The following is a 27,322-nucleotide window of genomic DNA, read 5'->3' as shown; positions in this document are numbered from 1 at the left end:
AGAAGTGTTTGAAAGCTAGGGCAAAGCTGAAGAGAGCAGGTTCTGGGAAAGAAATTTCAATGGTGCAATTTTTTAATGACTATCCATACAGTTTCTAGCATATTGTTTCTGACAGCTGTGGTTTTTCAAGTGGGGACAGGTATAGGTTATGGTTTTTCATTTTTATAGTCGTTAGCTTACCTTCTTTATTCTGTCAAAGATCTTTTCATGATGAAAGTGGAAGCGGAGTGAGTTAAAAAAAAATCACTTTGTAGAACATATTTTTTAGAGTGCTGTGGTTTTGGGTTTGTTTTTTTTTTTTTAATGGGCACAAAATGAAGTTTGATACAAGTATTTTCAATCTTACCAAAGAAATCTATTCTATTTTAGGTAGTGTTTATTAAAAATCAAAAGAGATATCAGCGCTTGAGCTTAAATTCCAGGAAGCTGTGTGAGAGTAAATAGAAAAAATATTTTAATATTGAACTGAAAAGATAGGTGCGTGTGTGATACCAGCCATTTCAGGCTAATGTGAAGATATCTACATTTTTCCTATCCTATTTCAAATGAAAAGTATTCTAATTTTTCTTTTGTTTGTTCCATGGAATATTTTAAAATTTAACTATATGTCCTAGCTTAAAATACGCACGCTAAAAAGTTAGTATTTTCCTATGGCATAAAGATCTCAGTTTTGCTTAACTTTAAACTTAAGTAGCTAGGTACCCAACAGTCTTTTATTCTCTTTTTATATGCTTAACAAAAATTGTGGAGCAGACTATTATTATGTGTTATGTACTTAGCAACAGAAAGAACATGATTTTCTTCCCATCCAGGCAATAGTAGGATAGACAGTACTTAAATACATTTTTCCTGTAAATATTTTCCTGTGATTAAGCAAGGATAATTAGAACTAGGCTTGCCAAAACCACCAACTAGTTCTATAAAACTATATAGGGCAGAAGGCTAATAGTTTGGGAAGTAAATAAAATATTTACATTCATCAACCTGATGGAAAAATAATGAAGATGTGGAAGAAAGTCCGGCTAGCCTAGAAAAAAAAAAGCCTGTATTCTGTTTAAGTCACTTAAATACATTTTTTTTGAGTTTTATATTAATAGATCTAACAATATTACACCCAGTATTTTAAGCAAGAGTAGGATCTTTATCTAGTAAGTAAGTACCATGTGGAAACTTGATGTAAAAGACAATCCTTGCTCCAAAGGGCTTAGTATCAAAACAAGCAACATAAAATGAGAGAAGGAGGAAGGTAGTTATGTTGTCTCCACTGCACATGGGTGAGGCCAAGGCACAGACAGATACAGTCTGCCCATGTGTGTAATGATGGCAGAGTTAGCAATTTAGCCTAAGCACAGTTACAGGTTAAGGACGTGTGAAAATGAAACCAGATTGTTTACGTCAGTCCCACACATTAAGAGGGAAATTTTCTAACCATGATCTCCAAAACAAAAATTAACCTCAGCTAACTTTAGATAACTAGCCTTTGAATCATTTCCCTAAACACAAGTATCAAATGCCATTTGAGATATGTTAGGGTATCAAGGACACCTGCAAGGGGCTGGCAGATACAACACAGGGCATACAGGAAACCTAGGCATCTGGCTCAGCAGTAGTGGGGCAGATGGGGTGCCCTGCAGCCCCTCAAATGGCTTAGATGTCTATACTAGGCAACTAAAACAAAACTTTAATTGAAAAACATTTGTCAGGCATGTACATTTATCAGAGTGTCTCTATAATCAGTAGAAAGAGACGCTCATCTTCAGGGAGATGAATGGCTCTCTGGAGGTACCACTCTCTCTCCATTGACTTTAGAGAGAGCCTTGGCCAACTGTGCTCCTGAAGAAGATTCAGAATTTAGGCTGTATTTTTTTTTGCATATGATTTTTTTATATTATTTTTCAGAAAGAGTATCCTGGATAGCCTTAGGCAAAAGATACTATTGCTATTTTTTGTCTTATTCAATAATCTTATAATTATTTATTAATTTTATTCTTTACATTATAAGATTTATTTAAATGGTAAAAAATTGGTAAGCATACATGGAAAAAACCAACAGCATTCATTATGTCTTAATCAGAAGGCAAATCCACAGTACACTTTGGAAAAACCTTTTTCTCAGGAACAAAGTGCCAGATTCAGCCTAGAGCACCCAGGATTTGGTACAGTAAACCAAACATAAAGATAATGTTGAAACACCTTTAAGTGAGATCTACATTCTAATTCATTAAGTAAAAGCCTTTAAAGGAATTACAGCTCTACTGTAGTGAATACTTAGAACTTTTATCAATTGTGGGTACCTAGAACTTTTCAAGATCAGAACAGACATGATCACTTTTATATAGCAATGATGGCTGGTTCAGGGTGTGGGTCCTTTGCACTAATTTTTCAAAATATCTCAGTTTATCTCCTTGTGACAAAACACACATACTTCACATGAGAAGTTCCTCTCCTGAGGTCTGTTTTCTTAATAGGATCCAATTAAAAAGCATACACTATTTTGCTTTGTATTCTGGTTTTCAGAGTCCTGTGTGGTCCTTGTCCTCAGGCGTCCCTGATTCTGACACCAGCATTTCAGTGCTGACCTTGAATGAGAACTTTAAGATGCCTCCCAGCAAGACCTCCCAAGAACCTTTCACCTAGACCTTCCTCCAAATCTTATGGCACAGAGGAAATTTTGCAATTCCAGGTCTGTTCCTCATCACTTCAGAAAGTATTTGTCATCTGGTGCTCCTCCTTTAAATGTTGACCTTGTTTGTATTTTCCAAAACACCATACCTTGACCAAACACTTGATCCCTCCCTAATGTCTCATCTGTATTTTGAAGTTCCCTGTCTCCTCTCTTAAACAGGTAAGTGACTCAGGCTTCCCAAAGAGTTTGTGTTTCTCAAAGAGCCCTTTCAAGTCTAGACTGATAGTGAGTCTATTCTGAAACAAGTGAATGTGTGAGCATTCAGAATTTAGTTATAAATATTGAAAACATCACATTTATATTTTCAGAGGTTTTGACTCTTTTACCACCCTGGCATCAGTAGAAGTGTTTGGTTATTAGAAACATTTGTTGGCTGTCAGTGAGAGTTTCAATATTTCTCATTGGTTTTATCATTCAAACAATAACTTATGTGAATGCAACCTTTTGCACTGTTTGTACGTTGACCCTCTCTTCTGGACTAGAATATCAGAACTTCAAAGAAAGAAATACTGTCACATAATCATATCGTCTGTCTGTACTCTTCACATTTTCCTCTTGGCCTTGGAGGAGAAAAGTTGTCATTATATTTATGGCTTGTTACACATAAAACATTTTTTTTCATTTATGCAATTTATATTAGATTTTTAAACAGATACATACTGTCTAAGCAATGCACAGTAATCTGAGGGACCCAGGGGTACGGAGAATCATTTAGCAAGCAATTACCTCGTAAAGATTAGGGAAATAAACTCTACCTGACAAAGCTATTACTGAATAAAAGATTCTGTTTTGGGTTTCTTTAATCGCCTTTGTTTTTATTTCGAAAAACATCACCAATATTTAATAGAAAGCATTACAAGACAGTAGCGAGAGCAGGCTTAAAGGATGAAAGTGCTTCTTAAAGAGAATTTATACAGTTCTGTGGAAGGAAATTCTAGGTATTCCACCACCCTTTGTTTTAAACTATGAGTCATATTTCAGTCCCAAGTCCTAACATTCCTATCTTTCACAAACGAATCAAAACAGAAAAAGTTTCAACAAACTGTGCATATCACCCAGTGGGGTTCAGAGTAATGCTGAAAGCTAGTGCTTACATTCAAGCTTCTCTTCTTTACACATTGCATCCTTGTCCCAGTGGAAAAGGCTGAGGTGCTTCCCAGCTTTTCTGTGCCACTCAGGGACTACCTGGGTGCTGTTTTCCATGAGTGTTATTTCTGGACTGTTCATCAGAAAAGATAGTCAGTATAATACAGACCTGAGTCAAGCACCTGTAATTCAATACAGATGCCCACTTGCTGAACACTTGCATAAAAATAATGTTTCTCCTCAATTTTCACTGAGGATAATACCAAGAAAACTGCTTATATATTTTTGCAGTAGGACCTCGGTAGCTTGACAGGAAGTGATAGCACAGTGGTAATAGTTATCTATACTTCCAGGCAACAGGTCTGCAAAGTCAGTATATTCTATATGTTCCTGCATTGTCATTTATTAAAATACATTGTTAGATTGAATTTAAAGGTTTCAGTTTGTGATGTCTGTCTAACTGGGCAGTTTTTTTGGTTTGGTTTACTTTTTTTTTAGTGGAAATGATGCAACTTTCATCCTGCCTGTTTTGGATTTTGCTCATTCTGATGCCTTATATTTGTTCACAGCACAATATTAAGAAAGATCAGACAAATGGATGACCTTGCTCATTCAGGTACTCTTTATCCTGAAATGTAATATGCGTGCAACAAAATATCAGGTGCTGATGAAAAAGCTGTTGCTTCCTTCCACTTTTACTTTGCAAAATTTTAAAAGTGAACACAGTAATCTTCTATCCTCCTGTCTGCCTTTTAGCAATGCTTGAGTCTGCACAGCAGCTCAACCTGGTCATGTGAGGAAGAGATACATTTACAAGCAAAAACCAGAATCCTTATCTGGAGTAAATCATTGCAGTTTTAGTGTAGACCATATATAGCAGTTTAGGATATGACTACTTCTACCAAGTCATAGAAACTGTTTCTGCAAGTTGCATGTATTGCATTTGTACCTACACCATAATCACTAGTTCACCTCCTTTTCTTTGGAGAAGTGAAAGACAAATTGGCTGACACACTTGGGACAGAAATGGACGTGGGAGTAACATGATACCAGAAGACCAAGAAGTGCCAGAGTGAGCTGGCAAACAGGTACCATGACTTAATTCTTTAATTATCTGTCTTGAAGAGCAATACTGCTGAAGTCTGAATATCATAAAGCCCTTAGTGAAACTTGTCTGAAGTTGATTCATTTGGTTTCTTGTTGAGCTCGTTCCTCAAGGCTCATCTGTATCTCTAATTGTGTTTTATGTGCTTCGAATACAGTTGGCCTCCTTTTTTTTTTACCATTGCATAAAATGATTCAGTAGTTATTTTGCATCTTAGAATAAGTACTCTGTTTACAATATTACTATAAGCTTGTAGAGGAATTCAGTTGTCATTCAAGCAAGAAGCTGAAAACTCAGTCTTCAAGCTCAGGGGTTTAGAGATGAAAGCTACCAATTTCCATACCGTTCTCGGCAATATTGAGACCCTTATTCTCAAATACACAGAGGAGTGGGGAAGGCAGAAGAATTCCCATCCAGCTGCATGACTTCTGTATCCTCAAGCCAGGACTGCAGTCCTTGTCCTTGACAAAGAACTAAGATGTCTGTTAATTTGAGCGTTATGTGGATGAACTTGTCAAAAGAGCCAGAGAGACTTCTGCCCTGCAAAAATAGCTGAACTATCACTTAGTATACAATATATGCCATCACCTCAAAACTGTCCAAACACTTGAGAAACTTCCTACGTCTGGAAGCATGTACAGGAGACATCACGTTATACCAAGATGGTTTTCATTGTGCTCTGAAGAAAAAATTGTCATAAATTTGTTCCAGAGGACAAAAATCCACTTCTTAAATGCCCAATCTTGGTAAGCTTGCTTTTGCTCATATAGAACCATGCTATTCAGCAACACTTATCCATCTGAGCTGTGAGCAAGACTGTTTTAGATTTGTCTACCCTGTACCAATGTCAGTGAGATGTTAGAGGAAACCATCCCTCTCTAATTAAAAAATAGGATATTACACATATTGATAGGGTATAGGGCAAGTTCCATTTTTTTGATGGTAAGGTTACACATCTATCTTAATCAAAGCAACACATTTTGCAAAGAGGGTAAGGAATCTGTCCTTACCAGACCATCTGTCCATGTTGGTCTGTTACTTATTCCTGAAGACACGGGCTTTTCAGATAGTTGGAGTTTTTCTGTCCTGCCTCTGTTAGGGAGTGCTGCTTTTTTTTTAAATCCCATTACAATCCTACACATGTGAAGCACCTGCGTGTACTCAAAATGACTTCACAGGAGATAAAATGCATGCTAGGGAATATTCTGTAGTAAAGCAGCCAGCCCTGAGCATACAACAACATCAGTGGAGGGAAATAAAGTTGAAAATAGACTCTTTTTGGTTTAACGCCATTCCTATGAAGACTGCATTTTCCATGATATATATATACATTTATAAGAATCTGGTACATAAACATGAGACAAATTTATAACTGTAAGTCACAAAAAGATGTGGGAACAAAAAGGTGGGAACAAAAGACCATGTTTACTTATACAAGTACAAGACAACTTGCTACTGAAACCAGAAGGAACACCACAGTTCAAGAAAGTAATTTCCACTGTGCTTTTCTCCCTTCTAAGAGGGATCTGGTTTTGAACATGGGTGAGATGGTCTAAGACTGTGACTTTTGTCTTATAGTGACTTCTGTCTAACTTGCCCAATACTGAAATTGAATTAGCACAAACCTGGTTAAGCTAAGATGAAATACATATTCTTTGTAATGATATAGTCCAAAACAAAATGATTAAAATCTGTGAATGTTCCAGCCCTGCAAGAAGTGATAAAATATCATGTAATATACACTTGAGGAGAATCTATTGCTTTTAATCTATGTATAATATATTATTTTTCTCTAATGCACATATACATCCCCTCTTTACATTCCTTCAGTTTTCTGGAGTGATGCCGTGTTAATCTGCTGAAGGTCAAGCTGAGAAAACCGATATAAGAAAGCAAGTGCTCTTTAGAATCATGTCACGTCTTGTTAGGCTCGCAGATAAATGGGCATTAGCTGTAGATAAAGGTACTGCCAGTTCATCAAATTCCTTCACATGTCTGGTATCTTATCTTGGCTTATGTATTATTGGGTTCAATTTAATATTTTATATGTTATTAGTGTGTAATTGTTTTCATATATTTGTACATTAAATACAGAAAGAGTGGGTGCAATCTGAAGCATAACCCTCTCCCTGTACTACTTCCCTATGATTGGACACAATATAGATAATCATGCTTTAATACAATGGGTAGTAATTTGCCTACAAGGAATCTCATTTTATCAAGAAGTAAAATTTGTGTCCCCAAAGAATTGTTTGGGGTTTTTTCTTAGCGTCTCATTTGTAACTTTTCTTCATGGCTTGGGAGTTTCACAATTCAGAGAAGCACTAGAGCGCAGATATGTTGACAGATTTCCTTTCTGTCATTTCTTTTAAATTGAATCCATTTTCTAAACCTCTAGATAATACATTACTGAGACATACCTTTCCATTTTTAACTACCTCCTGCGTTTTCCTCAGTTGAAGAATACTTACTTGTTTCACCACACTCCAAAAAATATATACATTGTACAAAAACTAAAAACCAATCAACCAACCAACCAAAACTGAAAAAAAAAAAAAAAGCAAAAAAAAAGCTTCTTTTAGAAATTGTGTTAGGGAAACTAATTTTCTTTACTGTTTTAATCAAGGAGAGTGCAAATTTCTTTTTGTGAGAACAGAATCAGATAAACTAGATAACATTAGCCTAAACATATGAACAAATAAAGCATTGTTTTCGTACCTTATGCTACTAAGAATTTAATTTAATCAACTAAATATTAGTTAAATTAATGATGTATTTCCATATGAATTTCTAGCCTGGATGAGGAATCGGCCTTATGGTTCGTATTCCTGGAGCTGAATTATTTCATTTTTTGTCTACACATTGGAATACCCTAGCTAAAATGTTGGACTGTATTTCTTAAAAGCAATGAGAGAACTAACAGCCAAGATAATGAAAAGCGGACAGATTTACACATCCTTTCTTCCCTGAATGCTTCTGGTCTTCAGGGGGTATTTGTCACACCACGATTCAGACAGTAGCCTGATTCTCTCACATTTCCTGATACTACTACAAGGAGAGCTGTGTCATATGGCTGTCTCCCATTTTGTTTCTCCAAAATACTTTTGATTACTGGTTTCATCTGGGCGTTTAGGACTGCTTTATACTGCTGCAGGCATTTTTATTTGATAAAAAGCCTGAAATAGGGGTAAAAGTCTCACAACAATGATGAAAATTTTAAAAGCAGAGATTAAGAGATAATCAGAACGATTTTGCACCCCAAATAATAAATAAAGTACCTTGAATTGTTTGATGAAGAAAGGAATGATGGATTTTATTTCTTATTACTTTTACTCTTCACTCAGATTTGCATCTTTTGTTTTTAAATATTTCCAAACATGAAATGGATGGTTGCAAGGGTGTTGTGATAAAAGCTCTGGACTGATTCTGATTTCTTGACAAGGAGCACAATTTCATGGGAGTATTAAAAGGAGATGTGAAGCAAGTAAAGAGATTTCAAAGCAAATTAAAAAATATGAACAGATGCAAGAGTGAAAGAATTGGACTTGTCTAAAAGAAGGGATAGTCATAACAGTTCACATACATATATATCAGTTTGCTTCAGTGGAGAAGATAATATATGTTATTCTCTGTACTGGGAAAGGGGTAAAAAATAACAGTGAACACTTCAGTATACAACATGCAGGCTAGCCTGGGAAAATATTTAATCTGAAAGGCTAATAGATATTCAACTACACTAAAAAGGTGGTGGGACCACCATCACTTTAAGAACAGGTTAGGCAAACATGTCAGAATTACATTCATAGGGTTGATCCTGACTTCAGCCTAGACATGAACTAGGTAAACACTCCAAATCTTTTCTAGACTCATAGCCTAAGATTTGAAATTGATCTTACTGGTAAAATGTAATACAAGGGCTTAGGATCTAGCTGTGGCCTAATTTCCTTCATAAATAACACTACAATAAGGACCAGAGGTTTACTGGATTGCCAAAATATTGGGTAAATTTATTTTAATACTCTAATTTCATGAAGGCCTGATACATAATGGTATAAAGAAGACTGGAATGCACTCTCCTTAAAAAAATAGAGGGGGAGGGGAAGAATTTTCATCCTTGACTGACTGAGAAGGCTAATAAAAAATCAGTATTTTTCATTCAGTTCTCTGAAAGATGGTTTATTGTGATTATTTTTCAGTTCCGTGTGCATTTGATACGGAAAAATCTTACAGGTTTTCACAGAGGTTATATCTGAATATATTGCAAGATCAGTTTTTGTTCCAGCTGTCCAGTTCCAGCTCTGGTTCAGAGCCAAAACTACTGCATAAACCTCAACTTTCAAAATCATATTTAAGCTGGAGTGGATTTGACCTCAGAGAAGCTATATATGAACAAGTCAGGATGCACGACTTATTAGCAGACAGAAATAGCTGAACTTAGATGATGCAGACGCTATTTATGGAAAATTAAGTTACGTTAGTAGCTTGTCTGAGAGTAGCAGATACTTTCTGTTTGTCATTTCATTTTAACTTGAGAGAAGCAAGGCTGGCTGACAGAAAGAAAGTCAGGCCAAGCCTCAGTTATGGCACAGAATAGTAGAAAATATCTCATCTAGTAGGAGAAACTTTAATGGCCACATTATTAAACCTTGATTGTATGACTTTGTAATGAAAACATAATGTATCGTGATAACAGTTAATGATTCCAAAAGGAGTGGTACCCATTGTGTTGGGCACTGAACAACCTTTGCAAATACAATTTTTTTTTTAAATTATCTGAATCTTGAAGACTTTACTGCCTAAGGAGACTGCAAAGATTTGAACATGTACCTAATAGCATATATTGCCTATTTACCACTGTCCCCATTCTTCCTGTGTGACTGTGTGACCCGCAGGATTACTCCTTACATCAACTTTGAAAACAGGCAACGTTTTTCAAGACTCACACCTAAAAACCACAAGCAAAACATAAATGACAAAAGTGTAACATTTCAAATCAAAAAATCTAAGGTAAATATGCAGTTTTGTTATATGATTTATTTCTGGTGAAGCATAACATTAAAGGCTGGCTGCTGTTTCTGAGCAACTTCTAATTTCTTTTCAGCAGTGATCGAAGCTGTGAGCCTGTTAAAGCAACCTGGGATGCTCAGTATATTTGCTTCCCTTTTTATTCCTTGTAGCAGTTGTTCATAGAACACACTGCAGACAGACATCCGAGGGCTTTTTTTTCTCATAGAATACACCAGAGCTGGACAGCTGAGAAGAGAAAGCATTAAAGGTTGTCTTCAATGGGAATGTTCCCTGACGAAGGTGAAGATTTGACCCAGAAAGGTTTGAGTATGTTTCTGAACAAACTGAATTATCTTTTGTCCTTCTCAAACATGAGTCGCTTAAAAAAAGTGCAAAAGTTTAGCTCCCAGACCACATCTTTGAGTGAAACTATTTTATGTTATTCCTTAAAAAAGCCATTCTATTTTACATACAAACTGCAGTGAAATGTTAAACTCTAAATAAAAACTGTCTTTAACACTGTATTTTGTAAATGTAGTGCATTATCTCTAGCAGTTACTCACTGTTTAGATTTTTATTAATTCTGAACTTACCTTTTTTTCATGTAACTTTTGATTCCTCTTTTACTTGCATCTTTTTTTGCACAGTAAGAACATGTATTTTCTAAGCAATTGCTTTAAAATTTGGGCCTTACACTTTTATTACAGAGTATCTATATTGAACACAAATACAACAATCTAAATGAGGATACAAACTGGTTTTGGTCATGAATGATGAAGACCTGTTTCTTCTGCCAGTGTTAAACTCTTTTCATCCTGGCTCTATAATAATATTCTTATCTATGAAAATATCATTTTCATTATTCTGAAATATTTTTAATCTACTTATCACAGCTTGTTTAGGATTATTTGATCACTATAGCTGATTTAGAACAGCACTTAAAAAATAGTTTTTTAAACTGCTGACATATTGGGAATATTTGGGCATATTTCAGAATACCTTCTCTTTTTTTTTTCTCGTGTAAACTATTCACTAAATTTAAATCAATTGCTGTGATTTCCCTTGGCTTCTACAAATCTTTTCTCTGAAAATTTTATACAACAAATGAGCAAGCAATATTTTTTGTCTATCTAATGCTGATATCTACAGTCTATCATATGTTGAAATTAGAATGTTATGGTTTAGATTGTTTTAATGTGTTGATTAAATTCAATATTGAAATTTAAATAGTTAATAACCATTTATCCAAATAGAAAAACAGCCAACATACATGTCATTTTGTCATGTTGTAGTACTTAAATACTTTTCAGTACAGTTCAGCATATTCCTGTTAATAATTAAACACATCTTGTAACTCATTAAAGGTGGCCAGTTCCAAGAAGAAGAAACATGGAGAGATGCACTGTAAGAAGTGAGCTAATAACATTAAAATGTGGGAAATAATTTTCAAAAAGTCTGAATCTAGACTTGTGCTTTATAAATCACAAACCAGAAGTAACTGGGGATTCAGCCAGATCTCATTAATTGCATAGGAATAGAAACTATAAAGACTGAAATTTATGTAAAGCCAGTTCACTGGTCTATTCTTTTATGGGAACTATTTGGAATCAATCTGTATCTGCAACTCTTCTATGGGAAATGAGTCGAAGAGCTACAGCAGGTGCTTTAAAGTAATAAGGGATTTCCTATGAAACCCAGTGGACTGATGACTCACCAGTTTAATTATGGCCTACTCTTGTGTTATAAAAGCAGAACAATCATTTTTAAAAGGCTCTTGTTGGGTAAATGAGTTTGAATAGAAAATCTTTGACAGGAAAAAGAAGATACCCATATTTTATTTTAAGGAGTATAGGATTTACAGAGAATGTTCTCAGGCTACCACCATGATTAGTGTCGTCTGAGGATCCCCAGAGTAACTGGATGGATCAGCAGTAACTGTTTTTGTGCAGTCTGTCTTTTCCTTGTTTTGAATTTCTGACTTTTTTTTCAGTTCAGCTATTTGATTTGTTCCTAAATTATATATATCCCAGACAGACATTACCATAGTTCATGCTGTTTCAGTATGGTTGGAGTGTTTTGGGTTTTTTTCCCTTTAAAAAAAAATAACTAAAATTATAGTTACTATTTCTTAATTTCACAATACCATTCCCTTTTAACAAGTCTCATATGCCTGGGAAATAGGGCAGGCTTTATAAAATGGTGAATTACCTCCTGTTGCTGTCAATGGGAATTTTGCTATTTACTTGGAAAACTACAATCTTCCACCCTATAAAATGGGAAATAAGAGCTTCCATATCCACTGCATCTCTGCTATAAGCCATACACACCTCAGATCTGGTGAAAGCTGCAGAGGAGAATCTTCTCAGTTTTGAATCCCAATACCTTGGGCTGCAACAAACAGTAACTATTCCTCAGGGATCCTTCCAGAGGAATGTAATGATATGTCAGTCCTGCCAACATTGTCCACTTCCCATGATCCTTCTGCAACTGGCTTCGTAGAGACTAGAAAAGATGCGTTCATTATAACGTTCCACTTTTTCTTTTCCCAGCTGCAACTATTTGTAGTGACTGTACCAGCAAGACCCCTGAGGATGGATGTGCTTTTCCTTGAAACAGAGAGCAAGGGTGAAAGTGAGAGAGATTCCGGGCCTGGATATTTAGGAACGCATTTATTTGAAATACAACATGCCATCCTAACAAGAGATAAAAAGCCAGGGAATCATGACAGCTGAACCAGAAACACCCCACTCTTTACCATATTCATTGCAAAGTAGTGGCTTCCAGAGAAAACTCCACTGACAAAAGTGAAGGAGGCTGTGGTATTTAGGGTATGGTAAACGACATCCATTAGGCAAAATCCATCTTTTTTGCAGACAGATGGGTCATGTAGCCCAGCTCCCTGACGCTGTTCATTTTCTGGGTTGGTTGGTTGGTTTCATTTGATTGTTCTACTCAGAAATCATTAACCTGATTTTGCCCATGTCTATCATGTCACTAGCATAATGCATCTTCTTTATAAAAGGTAAACTTTCGGTATCTGGAGGGTAAAGGAAATAAAAAAGACTCATAGCTGATATAAATCAAGAGAAAAAGGAGAAAAGGAAGCCACTTAAAAGAGTAGGTGTCATTGATTGACTGTAATTTTAAAGGGCCTTTCTTATGATGGACAAATTCCTAAAGCATTCATTAACTAATGGAATTATGGTGGCAGACTACTGCTGTCTCCACAGAACATCATCAGGTTAAAAAGTGCAGAGGAATAATGGGTTTTTCTTTATAATGGATCAGTGTCCTCACTGTCTGGAGCTCACTAGAAGACACTGGAAAGGATCAAGGGGTTTTCAGTGTTGAAATTCATGTTTGTGCTTTCCTGTTCCTCAGTAATAGTACACACACAGGCACTAGGGGCCTGGAAGGGGGGAAGGAAAGAAAGAAAGAAGGTAATGTTACTGGCAGAGAAGAAAATTCCCATTCTGAAATTCCTGATAACAAATGAATTTCCTGCTCAAAGCATCAAATGAAGCTGAACTCAGAGGGTTAAACAATAGAGGCACAGCACCTGGGCTTTAATATATTCAATTACCCAGAAAAAAAAATCAATTTTGTTTTTGTTAATAGCACTGAAATATGCATTACACTATTTTAATTAAAGCAGTCTATTACGCTTGCCATTCAGTTCATTCCTGCATATTCCCTTAGGGCAGTAGTCATGTACTGTGATAAAACATAATGAAAATAATTTATAAAGGAAACAATACAATAAATCAATCTGATGCCTAATGAACCTGCATTACAAGAATGGATAAATTTTTTTTTTTTAGAATATGTAGTGCTTTCTCCTCAAATGATTGGAAGAATGCCCTACAACACTTAAAAAATAGCACCTTGCTCTATCAGTGTGCTTTCAAAGCACTGCAACTTATGATTTAAGCAAATCTTGGCAAAAGAAATAGAAATCTCTTTCATTTACACTAGCTTTTTCTGTTATTTTACCTTTAGCCAGATTCACCTGCTTCATAGGGACACCTGTAGAGACCACAGGGATTCAACTCATCTGCATACTTCAGCAGCCAGCTCTTTATTGTCTGTATTCCAGTAGACCTAAATTTTATAGCTGAGATCAGGGCTGTCTGGGGCTGTGAGCTCTTCAAACACCAAATATAAAACAGGCTCTTCCCCGAAGATCTTGCAGTGCCAATAGGCAAAAAGAAAGATTAAATCTGAGAGCAACATGAACACTTTTATTTCCGTGGGAGGGAGAAGGGCAATGACTGGAGGTGAGGTATTCTAAAGATTCAGGATCCCAGCCCTAAGTGGCCACAAATGTACTGGATGGACCAGAATTTGTCAATGACCATGCAGAAATTTTATGGCTGAGGCCAGTCTTCCCATCCTCTGTATGTTGGTCCTGTCAAGAGAATCTTCTATATGTATTTTTTTCAAGGTTAAGTTCTACCTTAGTGTTATTTCATAGTACGTGAAAGCGATAATTCCTGCAGTTGTGAACAAAGTTACTTAGTGAGAATTCTCAGCTCTCCATCATAAAGATGAATAAAAATTACAGGAGAACTCGATTGCCATTAATTGCTTTTTTCTATATGCAAATGACCCTTAAAGACTTTTCTCACATTCAGCCAATGAGTGGATTTGTGAATTACCTTTACCTGAGAACTGATAAGGAATATCTGTCACTACATAGTGTTTTCATTCAGTGACAGAATGTGTGCATAAGAGTCTGATTTAGTGCAGTATTTGTCATTTGTGTGACATGTCTTTATTTTGATATCTACTACAAGATCTTCCCACTTGGAACAAACCTTCCTTAAGAATTTGGTTACTTACTTACATATTTATAGGAGAATTCAAATGATTTAACAAAGTAGATTGACCAGAATAACTAGGACAGCAATAATGAAACAGATGATACAACATAGCTCAAGGACTTTGAAAGAGGAGACACTCAAGGTGACTTGACCATGAATACTACTGACACAGCCTAGAGGTAGTCTGCTGAAGGGTTATTAATCAAGAGGTGCTCTGCTGTTTACCCAAGCTGGTTGATAAGGAAGGAGTAGGAAAAAGGAAGAACTTTACCCACCACAGCTGAATAAGCTGAGATTGGCCGTGAAATTGCAATACGTTGCTTCTTGTAGCCCACTAGTAAGTTGGGAGCAAAGAAGAAACAGAGTGCAGAAGTGATAAGAGACAGAGTAGGTGTTCAGCAAATTTTCTGAGTATGGCGTTTCCCTTTTGTCGTTTCAGAGATGGAGTGGCTTGGGCATCATTTAAGTTAACTAGAATGGGATAATTTATTTGCTTAGATTTTTTTTTCCATCAAAAAAACTCCCAAACCCCAGAACAGAGTGCCAAAATGCTTTTCAGAAAGGTCAGTTAAATGCCTGTTGCCAAGAGCTGAATTGGTCCAAGAGAGGAATAAACATCCTCCGAATGGTATTTCCTGAAGTGCCGTAACCAAGCCTTTAATATACCTGGAGTTCCTGTGTAATAATTCAGGAATATTATTTATTGCTCTGTTTTTTTATTATTTTCCTAAAAAAAAAAAAAAAGACAGATAGAAAATAATGGCTCAAGATAAACACTATCAACTACTTAAAGGCTGTTAGAGAGCAGTGCCGGAACCGTTAGCTTTTTGTGGTTTTTTGTCTCCTCTCGCACCAAACCACAAAACCACTCTGGAGCACAACAGGAAAATACAGGACAAGCTGCTGAAGCAGTCTCAAGAGTCACTCTGAAAGATTTCAGGCAGACACCCAGAGGAGCAGGGCTTGGCAGTCTGCCAGAAGGGCCCAGCTGGAATCGTTTCCTAGGGCAGCATCTGGTCTGAGCTGTATCAGCTCACAAAAAAGGCTGTATGAAACTGTAAGTTCCAGCTCACACCGGGGTACAAATTTAGCAGGAGACAACAATCCTTGCCCCACAGTGGGGCAGCAGCTAACATCAGCTACACCATAACAGCTTGTCTTTTTCACAAACAGCATCTCCTGGCTGGTCAATTTACTGTTGCCAGCCCTGTAACTGCTGGTACAGGTAGCTGTTACAAGATCATCCTCTAGTTTGGGAGATAAGGTATAATACCTTTGGAAGCCTGCTGACACACGGCGTTAAATGTGTCTGAAGAAGCCCCAGCTCCCTAGGTTACCATCAGCAGCGTTAGGCAGATTAGAAAGACAGGTTGACTGTTCTATGGTTTTATAAAACATATCTTATCCCAAATTTTTATTCTTTTTGCTAAGAGAACCAAAAAACTTATTCTGAACTTAGGTGAGCAAACACGAAATGGTCAGATAAAGCTCTCAGTCTGGTAGATGACAGAAATCCCTTGCATTTTCTCCCTGCTTATATTCATTGCTTCTACAATATGTGACTTTTTTCTAGATGAATAATTATTTTGCTTGACAGAAACCTCTGGAAAAGTGTTTTCATATATGAAAAACTGTCTTAAATGGAAATAAGTGATTTTGGCTCTTACTCTGGCCATGAATTCTCCCTTCCTCCAGCCCACTGTTTTCTGATCAATTCAATGTTTGAATATGGAAATTAGTGACTTTGCTCCACTTTAAATAGCACCATAACAGCACAAAAGACAAAGAAAGCCAACCATTTCACTCAGTTTTGAGACTCATTTACAGACAGACCTTATCTTTCTAAATAAAGTAAGTGGAAAGCATTAGATGTCAGTTGTTTTCCCTTTTAATTATGAATATAGATATTTTAGACAGAATAGAAATGGGTAAGAATATAAAGCCTTCAGGTTCACAGAGAAGGGGGCCTGTTAATTGCCCCCAAAATTGTGCTTGTCCAGGGTTCTGATTACTCTAGGATTATTGTTTGGGTGTTTTGTTCACATTTCTTTCACCTTTCTTGCCATCCTTAGTCAACAAGACACTGTATTTGATGGACTATTGATTCAGGTACAAGAGTTCTTACCAGTATTGTATTCATATGCCTCATGGTATATTAATTGTGTTTAAGAATGTAGATGATAAAAGTGAGATTTTTTTTTTTAATTTTTCTCTTTTTTTCCCATAAAGAACCGGCCATTCATTGCAAATATTCCATCTTATTCCGTCATTGCAAAGATAGACATTTTCCTCTGTTCAGAGGCCAGAGGAAAACTTCTGGAATAAGCTATACTGTAAATTTCATTTTAATTATTTGAAACATAAAGTGATAAAATTACAGAATACGTCAACCTCTGTCAAGTCTTCATTGGACGTGGGCGAACTGAAATCCATGACATGGTCAAATTTGGACTATTTTCAATAAGAAAGAGACAAGAAGCAAATCTCTGATAAATACACAGCAACCACTTTCAATCCAAACGTTGAAACTCACTTAGAAGTCTATAGACTGTAGTCTAAAGTCTTTTCTTGAGCATGTTAAAATAACATTTCTTAGGGTTGGTTTTTTTTTTTTTGCACACAAGAAAAATTTAAAAAGTGTGGCAGATATCCTGCAAAAAATTTTCATTCTGAGAAGTATGGCAAATTAACAAGCAACTGGAAAAACTTTGGCTGTTAATGGAAAGTTTAGGCAATCTCTAAATATAGGTATCACCATATGTGCGCACTGTAATATATATATATATATATATATACATGTACTTATTTCTATATACATCCAATTCTGCTCTCTGTTATAAATCAAAGTCAACATCTGTCTGCAAAATGTAAGTCAGGAGTCATTTTTGGCCCATTGCCCCTTTGGGGCATCTCATTCTCTTAAACAACCTACTGCTCAGAAACTTAGCTAGACCTTCACTGTTCAGTAACTTATGATTGCCTTTTTAATTAAAAGCTTGAAACTTACTTTATACTCATTAATCATATTAGATTGGAGTGTTGATATAATGGGCAGAGTTCACCCCTCAGACACATTAACAGAAGTTTTACTGAGGTGCGGGGTAAGACATGTGAGGATTTAAAGATGATATTTTTCTCCTGGTGTGCTCTGCTTCTGCATGCCTCACCTAATTTCATACATGGCACAGCCTCCTTTCCTCAGGATTCACTTTTGGTCCATGTGATAACAGGGCATGAGGGAAGTTAGCCTAACAGGAGAACAGCAGCAGGACATGAGTCTCACCTCTGTGTGCTGAGAATTCTTTTACTTCAAGTCTGACGTCAAACCATCTCCTTAGCTTGGTTAGGCAGCACTCGAATTCAACTGGTACACAAGTAGTACAAAGTTAGGATACAACTCAAGCCTTACTTCGCACCTGCAAGACCACAAATAGTTACTTGCACTGCAAGCTTTCTCCTCAATTTGCTGAGTAACACATGCTGCGTATGTGGATGCATACTGCTTATCCGTAGCAAACATGGCTCCTTCAGTGAGTGTCCATTTTTTCCATAAAAATCAATAGCAAAACTTCAGGTGATTTCAGTGGTAGCAGGACTGGGTCTAACAAAGCTGGCTTTTATAAGAAATACAAGCCTCAGCCTCTGCTGGTATAAATCAACATAAGTCCCCACTGGAGTTAGGCTAATTTACACCAGAGCAGGATCTGACTTTACATATTCTTTTCTTTTCGCTCTGTCTTACTGGCAAGAACCCAACAGCAAAGCTTTTTGTGCATTTGTTTCACTTTGTGTAAGGTCAGCTAAGGTTTTATGTAAAACAGATGGGCAAACTTGAAAATTATTTTTCACATTGCATTGGAAACCAGTAAAATGAAAAAGGGGGAAAATTACTCTTTCTGTTCTTTCAGAGGTTGTTGCAATGACCTTTATTTTACCCAATGCCTCAATTTTAAAAAAGGAAAACAAAACCCTGCTTTTATTACAGTGGAGTTGTTTTCTCTGCTATTCATAGAGGTCCTGAAGAGGATCAGCAAGAAAAAGAAAATTCGCAGTGGTTCATTGGCAGTTTTAAAATGGGAATATAGTGCCCAAGTTATAAAATAAGGACTATATTTAAACATCCTTTAACGTATTCTGCTACATTTTTCTTCTCACAAGTCTGTAATTTCGTGGTAACTAATGTTGTGGGGCCAAAACAGTATGCAGACATACAGGTTACCAGCCTGGAAGGGGATATGGCACAACAATTTTAAATAGCCTGTCGTTTTCTTCTTTAAAAAAAAAGATTACACAAATGGGATTTCGTGTTTATAGAACTTTTTCATTCTAAGGCACACAAAACAGAAGTTTATAAGGCTTCTGTGGCTGCTCTGATTGCTGAAACACGATGGATTTTCTAATGAATCAAGTTCTTTGCCTCTAATTAGGACCTTTATATTTAGATATTTCTATTTGTTTAAATGATTGGAGGCTGCACTATGTTATCCATACTGCTGAGGTATCCCTTATAAGCCAAAGAGAAAAGCCAGGGAGAAGGCAGTTTGTGCAATCTGTGGACGTATCCTTCTGCCCTTCCCCTTGAGCCTTGGTTCTGGGTTTTATATTCAAGAGAGACCTAGATCAGGTGGAGAGAGTCTAAAAAAAGAGGTCCAGAGGACAACAGTGAGTTCGAACAAAGTCCTGTAAACACAATCTGCAAATAATGACTGGACAAGTAGGGGATTGGCAATAAAGAAGAAAGGGATGACAGGAAATGTGAGAACGGTCTTCAAGTACACAGAAAGATGTTGGAAAAAGGAAGTTCATAACTTGTTATGTATGTTGTTAATGAATAGAACTAAAAATAACAGGACTTACATTTTAAGAGAATTCATGTTAGGAGAAAAAATTGCAAATGTTAGAGAGAGGCACTCACTGGGACAGCCAGGCTGGTGACCTTCTGCTGCTGCCAATGTCTAACAGTTTTGGACAAACATCTGGTAGGAGTGACATGAGCACAGTTGATTCGGTCCTGGACATGGGGAATGGACTAAGCTGATCTCACAAGGCCTTTCCATCCTTATGATTTTATAAGTAAGGTTGAATGCACACATATTTATAAAATCCAGATCATACACCTGGTTGCAAAAACATATGTCTATATCATGAGAGTTTTATGACTTCAGAGGAATTTTGAATGGACTAAGGTATTATCAGGAAACCTGTTCAGGCATTGACTTGATACTATAAATAATGAACAAAATAAACTTATGGTTATGCATATATATGCATTTCACATAAGTTTTGAAGCTTAAAAAACAACTAAAAGTGTTAGTGAATTACTGCCATAATTCCAAATATTTAGTTGCACAATTTTTCAAATATTTCCAAGTAATTAATGTATTTTCAAACAAAATTATTATGTGACTGCTTTGGCAGGCCAGATACCTGTATTTCATCTAGTTTTGTGCTTGCTGAATACTGTTTAACTGGTTCAGACATTCATGTCATTTTTAGTCTGGGGCTAGCTGTGTTTTATCTTAGCCTGATGGATCAAACGTCCATGTATTTATTTGCAATCTAGTGCTAAAAAAACGAAAAGCTCAGAGAGGAGTTGAGACAAATTGATGACGCTAATAAGTGTTTAATTCATTGAACTCTATAGGAAGAGAGGACACTCGGAATGAAGGAAACCAAGCTGACCACATAACTTGAAACTGGCTTACTTACAATTACTCAGGGGAAAAAACGGTGGGGGGACAATTTGAGTTTCAGGGGCTTTTTCAGAACAGAAACGTGATAGTAATTTGAAATGGAAAAAAACCCATCAAAACAATTTTCATTTTAGTTTACATTCAAACATTTCTGAAGACAAATAGTCTTTAAACTTTCCAAAATGCTTGAGGTACTTCAAAATTAAAATACTTTGATGTGCTTAGACAAATTGAATACAGGATGCCTCTGCAAGGGCAGGAGAAGTAATAAAGCTGCTGACTGCTTGCAACGCTTAAATGTTTAGTCTACAAGCTTAACAATGGTTCTGGAAACCAAAGCGAGAATGATTTTTATTGCAGATGGCCATGATGGTTTAAGTTAGGAGTGAGGTCGGCACTTCGACATGCTTATGAAACGGAATATTCTGCTACTTTCATATATTACTGAAATAAAGATAACAACTTTAACCACAAATAATTTGAATTGATGTTTTGGCACTTTATAAAGAAATTAAGATGAGCTTTTTTTATTGCTTCCTGAACTTACTGTCGCTCTAGCTATCTCAATCTGATATCTGCATTTATTTGAAGACACTGCCTACAGATTCAGTCCAAAATATCTGTTACTAAAGTAGTCCACAGGACTCAGGAGAATGGTATTTTCATGAATTGTCTTTCACATGCATAGGTGGGAAAAAAACTGTAGGCAGACTTTATCTGCCTTGAAAAGGCAGATACCCTTGAAAGGGTAGACAAAGTAAGAATACAAGAAGAGAATGTTAGTGAATACTCATAATTATTTCCCCTATGAATTTAAAGAAACTTAAAAAAATGTGTTAATTTAATTGCTAATTTTGACTTAACTGCCACCACATTAGTATCTCATCATTTGGAAAGATTTTGCTAGTAGTGGAAAAAGCTCAGCCTTACTTACAACGGCTTAAACTTTACAAGAGCAAAGCAATTGCATCATTTCCCTGAGCAAATGGAAATAACTGATTTCTTATACAGGAAGCTAAGAAAACAGACAAACATGAAAGGACACAATTTAGAATCTCCTTATAAATATTTACACTGTAAGACTCCAATTATAGCTATATAGAACTGATTGTCCCAGGTGTTGAAAAAGAAATGGTCTTGTCCTTCCAAAAATCAGGAATAGCACATTTAAAGAACTTTTTTTTTTACATAATGAACAATGATTTCTTTTTATTTGCCTTTGGCTTTCAAGCTGTTAGCGTGAACTTCGGTCACGTTTTCATGCTTTTCTGTTCAGCTAAAAGAAAAATAAATTATTTTTTTTAAAACTGCACCCAAGAGTCTCACATAATCACATTACCCCAGGAAATGGGAGTTGAGGAAAAATACCAAATATTGTAAAACTTTTGATAAAAGCATGAAAGTAAGTAACTATAAAATAGTAGTATATTACATGTGTTTTAAAACAGAAGTCCCTACTGATTTTAGAATGACAGAAGGTTGCCAGACTAAAAATAAGCCTTTCTCAGTTGTGCATTTATGAAATCAAACAGGTGCTATGTGTAAAAAGTCTAGGGCACTCCTGGTACAGAGATATCTGCAAATGAATAACTAGTCTGTGCTCCAGGTAGGTAATTGTGTTTTTTTGGTGAGAAACAAACACAAAAAAAACCATGAAGAGATTCATGATGAGGAATCATCTGTAGCTTGTTATTCTTCAATGAGAAAACACACGGAAGTTATTCCACCTCTAGGCCTCCAAAACAAAGGGAAACAGCAGCAAGCAAAGAAAGGACTGGGGGGGGGGGGATGTAAGAAAAAACAAAATGTACAAATCAAACTATGGTGCTGGCAGCATGTGAACCTTCCAGGCTGAGTGCATCTCACTGAAAAAAATAATCCTGTCTAGTGAATTACATCAATTTAGGACTTCTGCCTTAATTAGTTAAACCAGCCTAAATAATGATTTATACTGCTGAGGTCGGTAATGTAACAAACAAGTAAATAAGAGAGGGATTCCTTAAAAGAAGAAAGACTTCTTTTCCGCTCCCAGAAACTGAAATGACTTATGAAATAGGTCGCAGAAATTTTGGCTGCCGAAGGAAGCAAAAGACATCACTCCTACACCGATGGGACTGAAGAGTTAAAAAGGAGCCACATAATTCTGCATGACACATTTCCCCCAAGCAGTGTGCATTTGAAAGCCTTTGACTGAGATTCAAACACAATTAACAACATTTTCTGTATCCTCTAGTTTTTCTCAAGTAGAAGACTAGTAACATAAAGGTTCTGACAAAAAGTAATTATATACCAAAGGCCTTGAGGAGTATGCTTTGTATTCACTCAATGACAGGTAATTCCAGTGAGGGAGCATTACCTCCCCCCATGCTTTACAAAGCCCAAACTTCGGAAAGCGTCCAACTTCAGATTACAAACCATTTAAACCCTAACACACAGTACACATCAGTACCATTTATTCTATTGGGTAGCAATTTCAAGTAAGGATCATAGCCAAACACTATAAACGAATGCAGTTATTCCATATAATCATGGGGTGGGACTTATGATCTAATCACATGCCAATAGGAGTATTTTGTCTCTGAAACTTAAGCTAATGCTGCTGCTTTGTGTTGAGGTGACTTTCTGATCATGCAGAAGTTACTCTTTAAGCAATCCCTTTCCCCACTGGTTTGGTGAACTGCACCTACCCTCTGGAGGCTGTGATTATTGATCTTAGGGCTTTTCATGCCCATGTGTTCTCCAGTGTTCCTATAGACTAGAGGGCTCCACTTTTGCACCAGTTCAAGACCTTTAGAACACATTGAAATTTTGGCCTATAAAACAGCTTGAATAGATCTAATCCAAATGACTGATGTGGATCAAGGAACAGTGCCAGCAACACCCAAAGTGAATGTTTACAGAGTCCTTTGGTTTTATGTCACTAGGAACAGGTTGTCCTGAATGTGGAATTCAAGACACTGGTTAAATTTCTAATGTCAGCCCTGCCTCATCTGACTAAACAATTTCCTGATTGTCTAGTTCTAACATATTTCTGATGTTTCATTCTGAAAATTGTAATTGACACCTCCAGTTTCAAATCGGTACCTAAAGGCATACAAGAATCCTTTCTATAGACCTAAAACTTGATTGCAAATTGCCTTGCAGTTTAAACGGTTTGTGGTTGCCCAGATTTGATGCCTTTCTAAACACCACAGTTGGCCTAATTCTAATTTCTTTGACAGAAGTGCGAAGTCAGACCAGGCCCAGGAATTGCATTATAGCTGTTCTGGATTTAACCAGCATCACTGAGATTTAAAGAATGGTCTTTTACATTGTTGTGCTATGTGATGCCTAGTGTTAGCTCACCAGCTATTCAAAATAATCATGGTTTTATTGAACAGAAATACAACATCCAAGGAGCTGGCCCTTATGTTTAGCCACTGCTCCATGTGAAAAAAATGAATCAAATGAGTGATGGCTGTAGCTCATCCAATACCAGCAATTTTAACATGGAGCTAAGAAGTGCTACAGTTTGTAGAGGGCTACTAGAAAAAGCAGGAAGCCTTTGTACAACTTTTCAGCTAAGCCATTTGCTCAGTGACAGCTGCTTTGGCAATTACCCCTTCTCCTGACCTTATGGTCTACCACAGTATGCTTCAGAGATCTCTGGGAAGGGAGACTATTCCACCTAATGTGTTTGGACAAGTCTAGCATGTGTGCAAATTACTAAGAATGCCATATTCTATATTTTCCTTTACAAATGTTGCTCTGCATTTATGCAACCTGCACATCTGCTTACCTGCTCTAACTAATGATAATGGACCTAGCAGGATGTAAGGAACACGATATTCCCTCAAATGATTTTTTGGGGGGGGGGATATCTCCTTCCTCTACTGAAAGGTAGGAACCTGAACCAACTTCTTAAAATGAAGGATAAATTTCTTATGAACTTCTCTTCAGACGCAGGAGGAAGAAATACTCACCTATCCATGAGTGTAGCACATGAAAGGATCTGGGAGTTGGGAAGAGCACTGCAGGTCATCCTTTGCAATATTCACATTTAAACTGTGAGAAGAAAATTTCTGTTTTATTATAAAATGAAGCTGTACTTTTTCCTCTGGTATTAAAAAATAAAATAAACACAATTAATATTAAACAGCTTATGGCAACAGGTTCCTGGTACGCTTCATAATGTCAGTTAGGTGTGAAAGCAAGGGCACACCTTGGCTTCATTTCATCTACCATTGCATTTCTCTTTCTAAAGTAGTCTTTAAGCATTTTTTAGCTAAAATGCATGAAGCAAAAGAAGAAAAGGTGCTGTAATACATGCTGCATGAAAAAAATAATTCAAATGCTTCTGCTATCCTGTTTCAGTGACATTTATGAATAAATAAATGTCTGTGTTAAGAAAAAATTCCCATATTACATTGTTTGTGCAGCTTGTTACATGATCATTTTGTAGCTTTGTAACATTCACTTTGAGACAAAAAACACCTGTATTAGTGACCAGATTTATAGCCCGGTCTCTGACTGCAAACACAGTGTACATCTTTTCTCCCTGAAAAGCAAATTCCCTCTCTTCTTACATGAGCACAAATGGCATGAGCACAGAACAACTGGTACTCAGCAGCATAGTAGCAGCAAGATGCGGATGTCGTAAGACAGCGAATGTACATAAAGCAGAATCTCATAGAAAAGCAATATTACCAGGGAGGCTTGTGATGTTGCTTATCAGCTGTATGTTCAACAGTATTGCAGAACTTGGAGTGTGATCCTGGAAGCTGTCAGGACTCTTTTGTGGAGGGTTCAACTCCACGAAATTTTGATAGTGCGAACAGAAATAAAATATTTCTGCCTTTCCACATTTTTGGCAAGGGCTCCCTGTAAAGGCTGGTGCACTGGCAGCCATATGACATGCTCAAAAAAGTAGCAGAATCCTCCACACATTTGCATAACTTCCTGCTAAATCTTTACATAAATGTTAAATCTTGAGATGCCTTGTGCAGGTATTCCAAACAAGCACCTTCTTTCCTGCTGTCTGTCCAGTACAGCGACACCTATTTTCTTAAAAATGAAGGAAGAAGAACAAATCCAAGTAGAATATTATTTCTTTCTTTCTGTAATATCTTTCCTTTTTTAGGGTAACAGACTTTACCTGTGTTCAGCTCTGTCTATGAGCTAATGCTAGATTTGAAGCCGCTTCTCATCACAGTTTTAGCATTTATTAACTTTACGTATATATATATGACATAGATTACTAAATTATCCTGTAAATCATTGCAACTGCTTTAATTGTATTGCCTTTACTTTAAATTGTATGCTATTTAGCACCCCGTGAAGAAGTCTTTTGCACAAGTCCAAAGGTAAAAATGCTGTAATGTTTTTAAGAGCCTCTTACAATCATTGCTATGTGTACGAAATGAGAAGTATTCCTGTACAGCACTATTAAAATGTTGGTATGTGCATGTCTATGAGGACAGTAGTTTTCCTTACTTCATTACTGATGCTTATTAATTTGATAACAAGGTCACTTTGAAATTCCCAAGATTTCTGTTGTCAGCTACACAGACCTCTTGCTGTAACTTCAAATATTAGGAGGAATACTGCATTTTCTATCAGATGAAACAATAAGTATTGACTATTAATAAACTGTTGAATATTTCAGCACTTCTGAAATATGAACTCCACAGCTTATAGGATCGGAGCTGCTGTTTGCAATTTGCTGTCAGATACAAAGGGATTGTTCTAATATGTTTGGTATTACAGTCAGCTAATCCTCGTCTGATTTCTGTGACTATGTCATGAGCTAGTGCAATAAAACTATGGGATGTTGTTTTATGAGAAATGCAATAATAAGTCCCCAAATAAGGTTTTTTTTCTTAAACCCAATTTAGCCTACAAATAACAGCTTGAGGAACGCTTTCTGGAATCTAACCTATTATGACTTGGACCCAATTTTCACAGGAAAAAGATCTGAAGCAGTATCTCAGCATTAAACCTTTAGGCTGAGATTCAGAATATACTTACTCTTTTTAGTATGTATAGGATATTTTTAGCTTAGTGCATTATCAGAACAAGACAGTAAAATAGGATTATGAGTCTTATTCTGACAAATCCTGGGTATTTTGCTCAAAATTTATAAGCTGTTTGGAAAAAGAACATTTTTATTTTCTGATTCTACCGTTTGTGGAGAACCATGAAGTCCATTTTTGGATTTTATTTAGCTTAATAATAATATTAACAATAGCAAGCAAACTAATGGCTTAGGTTTAGGAGGCCAAAATCATATTAAAGTCCCAAAATAACCCTTGCCTTTTGTGAAATGTCCCCACATGCAATAAAGTCAGTGGTGTTACAAAGATATAAAATGGAAGTTTTAGAGAACAAACAAGAACAAACAGTTTTTAGTTTACTTTATAAACGTCTCTGGATGATGCCCACCTGACATGCTGGAGAAAAAGGCTCGTGATGCTTTAGCAGAGATATTGTATTAACTTGCAATTCATGCTATTGTCTTGTACATCTATTGCAGAGTACCAGAAATTTCATATCAGAAAGAGATTCGTGATTTTTGAAATGTCCCCTTTACCTGAAACAAAGTAATACCAGAAAACAAGGGAGCAGTCTTGCAAACTGAAATTCTAAGAAAACAAATGTATTTTGAGCAAATTAAACAGTTTAATTTCAAGTTAGGTTGCTCCCACTGTACACATGACTCTAGGAAATCTTAAAACATTGAAACACACAACATCTTGAAAGAGAAAAAAAAATATAGTTTTCCCTTTTCAAATGCAAACTTCTGATGTCATTGGAATATTTGGTCAAAACAAACTTTACTCAGTAGTCACACCTCACTATGCTGCTGTAAATCTTGGACAAATGATGGGTTTTGTGATGAAAACAAGTTCACCTGGAAAATTTCTGACCAGGGCCACTGAGCTGC

Source organism: Nyctibius grandis, chromosome 8 (genome assembly GCF_013368605.1).
Source record: "Nyctibius grandis isolate bNycGra1 chromosome 8, bNycGra1.pri, whole genome shotgun sequence".
NCBI lineage: Eukaryota > Metazoa > Chordata > Aves > Nyctibiiformes > Nyctibiidae > Nyctibius > Nyctibius grandis.
Note: the sequence above shows the minus strand (reverse complement) of the source record.